The sequence below is a fragment of the Ceratotherium simum genome, chromosome 1 (genome assembly GCF_057802395.1).
Source record: "Ceratotherium simum simum isolate JZ-2026a chromosome 1, ASM5780239v1, whole genome shotgun sequence".
Classification (NCBI taxonomy): Eukaryota; Metazoa; Chordata; class Mammalia; order Perissodactyla; family Rhinocerotidae; genus Ceratotherium; species Ceratotherium simum.
Window position 1 is genome coordinate 103,429,568 of NC_141900.1, and position 6,119 is coordinate 103,435,686.

Genomic DNA, 6,119 nt, shown 5'->3' on the forward strand with positions numbered 1-6,119 from the left:
ATCCTAATTTCATTTCCTTTGAAGTGGGATTGCTGGATCATATAGTAGTTCTATTTTTAATTTCTTGAGGCACTTCCACACTGTTTTCCATAGTGGCTGCACCAATTTGCATTCTCACCAACAGTACACATGGGTTCCCCTTTCTCCACATCCTTGCCAACACTTATTATTTCTTGTCTTTTTGATAACAGCCATTCTAACAGTTGTGAGGTGATATTTCATTGTAGTTCTGATTTGCATTTCCCTGGTGATTAGTGATATTGAGCATCTTTTCACATACCTGTTGGCTCTTTGTATGTCTTCTTTGGAAAAATGTCTATTCAGGTCCTTTGCCCACATTTTAATCAGATTATTTGTGGGTTTTTTTTTTCTTTTTTACTGTTGAGTTGTATGAGTTCCCTGTATATTTTGAATATTAACCCCTTATCAGATATACTACTTGCAAATATTTTCTCCCATTCCATAGGTTGCCTTTCATTTTGTTGACGGTTGCCTTTGCTTTGCAGAAGCTTTTTACTTTTACATTATCCCACTTGTCTATTTTCTCTTTTGTTGCCTGTAGTTTTGGTGTCATATCCAAAAAATCATTGACAAAACCAACGTCAAGGAGTGTTCTTCCTGCGTTTTCTTCTGGTAGTTTTACAGTTTCAGGTCTTACATTTAAGTCTTTAATTCATTTTGAGTTAATTTTTTGGGTGTGTGTGTGTGTGTTTTTGTGAGGAAGATTAGCCCTGAGCTAACATCTGTTGCCAATCCTCCTCTTTTTTGCTGAGGAAGATTGGCCCTGGGCTAACATCTATGCCCATCCTCCTCTACTTTATATGGAATGCCATCACAGCATGTCTTGACAAGCGGTTTGTTGGTCCGTGCCCAGGATCCGTACCAGCGAACCCCGGGCCACTGAAGTGGAGTGGGTGAACTTAAGTGCTACGCCACTGGGCAAGCCCCTCGAGTTAATTTTTGAGTAATATGAGATACGAGTCCAATTTCATTCTTTTGCATGTGGCTATCCAGTTTTCCCAACACCATTTATTGAAGAAACGATTCTTTCGCATTGTGTATTCTTGGCACCCTTGACAAAGATTAGTTGACTAAGTTTTATTCTTGGAGGGAGAACCTTCAAGTGTGGTGTACCTACATGGTTTCCATGGCTGGTTGGCATGTTCCATGCAGATCCATTTCTCCACACATGTTTGGATATCTGTTCCTTCAGGGTTTCCCTAGGACTCTCTTCCTTAGAGGCAACTAAAAGTGGAAGATTTCTAGGATGAACTGCAGTCATCGTTATGCACTCAATCCTGGGCTGCAGCTGGTACTCACTGTCTTCCTCCTCCATTATCCATTTTCAGTTCCCCTCACTTTCAGATTTCATTTCTGTTTGTGTCAGTGCTCACCTGTTGTGTGACCTAAACCCACATTTCCAAGAGATCTAAGACCCTGGTAACCATACTCTTCTCAGGCTGGGGTTGCCACACTTGCACATTCACAGTTTCAGTTGGGCAAGGGAGTACCCAGGGGTGCCCAAGTGGCGTTCCACGAATTCCATTATGCCCCCATTGTGAACAGCAGCCTTTCCTCCTGCTGATCCGGGTCAATTAATCCTGGCAAGATGAGTCTGCTGTTCTTGCCTGCTGGTTCTGGACACTAGGAGTCTAAAGTGTGCAGGTGGCAGCCATAGGTCATGGTTCAATGGGACTTTTGTTGCAGATGGGAAATCTAACGCTGCCGAGCCCAGGGTCCTGAAGGACAAAGCCCTCCAGCGGGTAACTGGGAATAATGGTAAGTATGGCTTCTTCTGCTTCTTTTATCTCTTGGTTCTCAAACCCGTGTATTCTTCCTGTTGGAGATCACTGATTCAGTGTATCTGCCGCATTCTAGTAGGTGGCACCCCATCCTTACCTGTTTGACCTGGCAGTCCAGAATCGACCTTCCACTCTCTCACACATACGTGTCTTACCAAGGCCACTAGCATGCTGGCCACCTATTGCTCATCCTGCCTGTTCAGTGTGGTATCATTGATGAAATGTGGTGGTTCTCAACTGGGAATGATGTTGCCCCACAAGGGATGTTGACAATATCTGGAGACATTTTTGGGTGTCACAATAGGGAGGTAGGCGCCACTGGTGTGTAGTAGGTAGAAGCCAGGTATGCTGCTAAACATCCTACAATGCACAGGACAGCCCCATATAGCAAAGAATTATCTGGCCCAATATGTCAATAGTGCTGAGGTTGGGAGACCTTGATGCAATGGATCAATGTGATATACTGCAGGATGGCCTGATGGTCCAGATCTCTTTGGATTAGAGAGTGGAGAGGTAGCTTCTAGGGAAGTGGTTTTTTCCTTATTCACAGTGTCTCTATTTTGCTAATGCGCTAATCCTGGGCTTATTTTTCACATGGGTCATCCAGCACCCCCAGACTTACCCCCCAACAGCCTCCCCCTCCTCACAGCAGCCTCTTTCACTTCTCCTTCTCTCTTTTCTTGCACTGAGAAAGACATAGTGAAGAACATGGCTTCTGTGGTGAATTTAGCTTAAAGATTGAAAAAAAAAATTTTCCTGATTACGAAAAGACAGAAAATCTTAACAAACCCTCACCTTCCTATCCCATCATTACAATTGTTTGTACCACTGACCCATCGGTTCAGCCTTCCCCGCTGGCATACTGTCACCCTCCCTAACAGACTAAGGCATCAGCAAGTCTCACTTCCCATTTTCCCATGAGAGGCAATGAGATGCTAACAAGAAACCTCTGTGGCCTTAACTCGTGCATTTATGTCTGAGAATAGACACAGGATGTACTCATCGGACTGTTTGGTGTAAAATCTAGCTTTGAACAACATGACACATTTGTCTCTTCAGCTACAAACATTTCCTGTTTATTGCTTTTTGCTTAATGCTGTCCTCTCATATGTTAGTGGGTGGTAGTGTGGCAGGCCTGTGTTTCTTGACCCCCACATTATGGGACAGAATGTAGGCCAGATTAAAAGGGGTCAAGCCTGGACCAAGATGTATACCCAAAAGAGCCTCAGGAAGTATATTTGTCATTTGTCTTTCATAAGGCCACAGTAACCTGAAGTTTAAAATGAGGTCATTTTGACATTGATTGTGTGTGTTTTCCTGGCTTTCACTCCACCTGCTATTGTAGCACTTCCAACCCCTGGCAAGTTCCTGTTTTCCTTGGATATATTTCTGAGGTTCCCCAGAGGATGAATTATGTTAGCTCCTGAAAATTTCTGTCACCTCTCATGTGTCATTTATGCTTTTCCTGATATGTATCCTTCTCTGCTGGGTACTGCCTACAAGGCACTACTGATTATCAGGCATGACTCTCAATCCTATTGGTCACCATGTCTTCAGGTTGTCAACATCCAGGTCTACTGGGTACTAGAGCATCCAACAAACACCTCTGGTGTTTCTTCTGACTATTTCTTGTGGGCACCACTATTGGCTTCGTGGGCCATGCATCCCCTTCCTCCCTGGATTCCCCACTTGGGAATGGTGCCACACTCCATCAAGGTGCCTGAACCAGGAACCTTGACTTATCCCTCTCACAAAGAACACAAAATTGTGGATTATAATGACTTCATATCTCTCCAGAGCATTCACTTCCTCCCACCTCATCTCTGCTCATTTATGGTCATCATCATTTCTGGTCTGGATTGTTGTAACTGTTTCCCAGGACTGAACTTGTTTCAAGGCTTGTCTCCTTCTAATTACCCCTCACACTGCAACCAGAATGCTATTTCTAAGGCTTAAATATAATTATGAGGTGAGGTCAGTTGGAATGGCAGAGTAAAGACCTCCAGAAATCTTTACCTTTACAAACATAAGGAGAATGCTGTCAAAAATTGTCTGAATCAACTTTTTTCAGAACTCTGGATATTAACCAAAGGCTTAGAGGTGAGTGATTTTCAGAGTTGCCACATTCTGTTATTTACAATGTCCAGCTTTCAACAAAATATTACCAAACAGGCAAAGACACAAGAATGTATGACCCCTGTACAGGAAAAAAGGCTGTGCAGAAGCTTTTGAGGTTGATATAGTCTCAATTATTTATTTTTGCTGAGGATAGAGAGAAAAAAGAGTAAAGAAAAATAAAAAGATCATCAGAGACCCATGGGATACCATCAACATACTGACATACACATAAAGGGAATCCCAGAGGAGAAAAGAGGGAGAAGAGAGAGAAAGAGGCAGAAAGAATATTTGAAGAAATAATGGCCGCAAACTTCCAAAATTTGATGAAAAACATTAATTTACACATCTAAGAAACTCAGTGAACTTTAAGTAGGATAAATCCAAAGAGACCCACACTTAGACATATCATACTAAAACTGTCAAAAGACAAAGACAGAGAATCTTGAAAGCAGCGAGAAGTGACTTATCATGTACAAGATTCTCGGCAAGACTAACAGATGATTTCTCATCAGAGGCCACAGAAGTCAGTGGTCTGTAGGATGATATATTCAAAGTGCTGAAAGAAAAAGACTGTCGACCCCAAATTCTTTATCCAACACAACTGTTCTTCAAAAATGAAGAAGAAATTTGAAACATCCCCAGATAAAGAGAGGCTGGAAGAATTTTTTGCCTGCAGATCTACCCTACAGGAAATACTAAAGGGAGTCCTTCAGGCCGAAATGAAAAAGCACTAGACAGTAGCTTGTATTCACATGAAGAAATAAAGAGCACCTGTAAGAGCACCTTATAAAGATGTAATTTGTATAATATTAACAGCTCAAAGTGGGGAAGAGAGAACAGACCTGTATAACAGTAAAGTTTTATATACTATTTAAATTAAGTTGGAATTAATCTGAACTAGATGTAAATTGTAGTCCCCAGGGCAACCTCTAAGAAGATAATACTTAAAGTATAGTAAAAGAAATGACAAGGTTATTAAAATAGTACCCTAGAAAATATCTATTTAACAGAAAAAATGAGGTAATACAGGAATAAAATAGAGGAATAAAAAAACCTTAGATGTATAGAAAACAAATAGCAAAATTGTAGACATAAATCCTATCCTATCAGTAATGAAATATAAATGGATTAAACATTCTAATCAAAATGTTGAGATTGGCAGAATGGATTAAAAAAAAGCATGATCCAGCTGTATGCTGTCTACAGGAGACACACTTTAGAGGCCTACAGGAGACATATTTTAGATTCAAAGACACAAATAGGTTAAAAGTTAAAGGATGGAAAAAGATACCACATAAACCATGACTAAAATAGAGCTGGAGTGGCTATAATATCAGACAAAATAGAATTAATACAAAAATTGTTATTTGCCACAAGTAAAGGCATTTTATAATGACAAAATGGTCAATCTTTCAAGCAGATATATTCATTGTAAATATATATGCACCTGACATCTGACCCCAAAATACGTGAATAAAATGTCTCGATACATTTAAAAGGATGAAATAATACAAAGTATGTTCTTCTACCACAATAAGATGAAATTAGAAAACAATATCAGAGGGCATTTTATAAAATTCACAAATATGTAGAAATTAAACAACACACTCCCAAATACAACAGTCCCCCCTTATCTGCAGTTTCACTTTCCACAGTTTCAGTTACCCGTGGTCAACCATAGTCCAAAAATATTAAATGGAAAATTCCAGAAATAATCCATACATTTTAAATTGCAGTGCCATTGTGAGTAGCATGATGAAATCTCACACCATCCCACTGCGTGCCACCAGGGATATGACTGTTCCCTTTGTTGGATCCCCAACCATTAGCATCGTCTGCTCCTGACATACAACCATGGACATTGTCATGGCTCTATGATTCCCCTTCTGACTTATCATCAGAAGGTCAACAGTAGGCTAATGCTACGTCACAATGCCTACGCCATTTGCCTCACTTCGTCTCATCAGGTAGACATTGTATCATCTCACATTGTCAAAGGAAGAAGGGTGAGTACAGTACGATAAGATATTTTTTGAGAGAGACCATATTCACAGAAATTTTATTACAATATATTGCTATAATAGTTCTATGTTATTATTAATTATTGTTAATCACTTACTGTGCCTAATTTATAAATTAAAGTTTATCATTACTGTGCCTAATTTATAAATTAAACTTTATCATAGATATGTATGTATA